Source organism: Myodes glareolus, chromosome 16, assembly GCF_982192425.1.
Source record: "Myodes glareolus chromosome 16, mMyoGla1.1, whole genome shotgun sequence".
NCBI lineage: Eukaryota > Metazoa > Chordata > Mammalia > Rodentia > Cricetidae > Myodes > Myodes glareolus.
The window spans coordinates 33,985,150-33,987,772 of NC_142041.1; the positions used below are offsets into that span (position 1 = coordinate 33,985,150).

The window sequence follows — 2,623 nt, forward strand, 5'->3', positions numbered from 1 at the left end:
GAAATATGACTTAGCAGTTATCATGTAGGAGGGCATTATTGTGTTTTATATTGAATCCCTACATGTGGGAAGTTGAGACTAAATATCAACAAGGCAGCTCTGTCTTGCTTTCAGCACCCTTCCCTTTCAATCCTGTATTACTTCTTAGGTTAAAGGATGTTTACCTTGATGGGATAAGATTGACTCACCAAATAGCACGTGTGTTCTATGTAGTCGCATGTTAGATTTCTCCAAGTTAGGTGGGCGTGGGGGACTCCAGAAGTTGGTGAAATTACCACCCACTCTGATCTCCTGTCTCTTCAGTGAGGAGCTCTAACAAGAATACATCATAGACGGGAAGGAGGGAACATCAGGTCTCCCATGCCTGGGTAAAACGTGAACTTTGGAATCAAATCTAACAGCCTCCCTGTTTAATAACTTGAACTTCAAGTTAATAACTATGGATTTCAGCAAATTAGCTACTCTGAACCTTGGATTCTGTGACATTTTATAATAAAACTTTCTTATACACTTTCTTGTATTATCTACATACATACTTCTTTATCTATGGAGAGGGTCCAAATTTTTAATAAGCTTTTCAAAATGATGTCTCTGACCTTCAGTGGAATCTAACCACAGTGATGACAAGCTCATCTAAGTAAGTTCTCCTGGTGTCTACAAACAGGCACTGCCAGACTGTTAACTGCACATTTAGAAAAGGTAAAGGCTGCCCTACACATACTGTTTCTCCCACATTTACCATCTATGGTGGTTTGAATAAGGATGGTCCTGTAACTGGTCCCATGGCCGCGGGATGTCTGAGAGGAGGGTAAGGACCCAGTGATGATGGTGACCAGAAACCAGAGGCCTTGAGCCAGAAAAAAATGACTTATTGCAATGAACATTCACAAGTAAAGCTGATTGGGAAAGGGTATATTATGTGACATACTGCAGCTCCCAGTGCCACTGGGTAGATGAAGAGATGTAGGAGAGGCGGGAAAGATGGGGGGGGGGCGAAGAGGATTCTTGTTGTTGTTTTGGTTTGGGTTTTGTTCTTTTTTGTTTTTCATTTTGTATGTTTGTTTTGGTATGGTATGGTTTGGTTTGACTTTTTAAAAAATTTTTCGTTTGGGGGGCCCACTGCAGAAGGAAGAGAGGATATGGAGGGGTTGGGAATTAAGCAGAATTGGGGTTCATGATGCGAGTCTCCTAAATATTCAATAAAAAATTATGATTATTATGATATATATTTAGAAAGGCTCCCAGAGACTCATGTATTTCGATGCTTAGTCACCAGGGACTGGAACTGTTTGACAGGATTAGAAGGATCAAGAGTTGTGGTTTTGTCAGATGAGGTGTGGCCTTGTTGGAGGAAATGTGTCACTGGGAGTGGGCTTTGCTATTTCAAAAGCCCATGCTAGGTCAAGAACACTCGCATGCTGCTTCCTCTCCCTCCCTCCCTCCTCCTCCTCCGCCTCCTCCTCCTCCTCTCTCTCTCTCTGTTTCTCTCTCTCTCTCTCTCTCTCTCTCTCTCTCTCTCTCTCTCTCTCTCTCTCTCTGCCTAGGGATCAGGATGTAGCTCGCAGCTACTTCTTCAGCACCATGTCAGCCTGTAAGCTGCCATGCTCCCCACCATGATGATTATGGGCTGCCTCTCGAAACTGTAAACAAGCCCCAGTTAAATGCTTTTTATCATGAGTTGCCTTGGTCGTGGTGTCTCTTCACAGCAGCAGAACAGTGACTACGGCAGCGTCATTTGTACAAAAGCAGGAGAAAATGCTGACTTTGGCAGCACATATATTAAAATCAGATCAACATGGAGAAATTTAGCATGGCCTCCGAGCAGAGGAGATACACAAAACTGGGACACATTTTATAGTTTTGAAAAACGGGGGAAAGATTATGTCTTCTTTTTTTCCAGACCCAAACTGCTTTTGTATCTGAAAAACCTCTCTGGAAAGGTACACACGTGAATAACAAGTGACGTTGCTTGCCACTGAGGCAGAAAATAGGTACCTTTGTGTCAGAGGAGGAAGGAAGACTGCTCGCGTACATGTGTTTACCCCTTCTTTCCCACTGTCTGAACTTGTAGCTATTCTCATTGACCATCTGCTCAAAAGCTGTGAGCCACAACCACGCCTGCAGTCCCAGCACTGTGGAGGCTGAAGCAGGAAGGTGGCTCGAACATAGGAGTTCAAGACCAGCCTGGACTACATAGAGACCTCAATTCAAACAACAAAATGCAAGAAGATTCTCTAATGAGAAAGAAAGCGTTTTGAGAAAATGTTTTGGTTATTTTGAAAATCATAGGTCTTTTAAAAAAATTTAATTGAATAACAATTATGGGAATTTATTTTTAAATGTGTTTGCATTTAAGAATAGGTCAAGTTTGTTAATTTGTACCTCACCTCATACACTTTTGTGTGATAAGGACATTTTACATGTACTCTTTTAGCAAACTTGAAATATGTATTATTTGCTTCATTACAGTCGATATTCTGCATAGTGGGTCTTGAACACGGCTTTCCTAGTGAACGTTGTACCAGTGGTCAGCTTTCTCAGTTCTTACCTCCGTCCCACGGCCTGCGCCACCCACGTTTTCCTCTTTCCTTCCACAAATCTGAGTCGGCAGATTTCGTGTTTG

General features: G+C 42.4%; 1 non-coding gene across 1 annotated transcript; it reads left to right on the forward strand.

The window, feature by feature from the left end:
* Positions 1 to 1,755: 1,755 nt before the first annotated feature.
* Positions 1,756 to 1,862, forward strand: LOC146891455 (U6 spliceosomal RNA). The gene has a single exon (XR_014997479.2). It is a non-coding gene; the product is annotated as a U6 spliceosomal RNA (small nuclear RNA).
* The last annotated feature ends 761 nt before the right edge of the window (positions 1,863 to 2,623 follow it).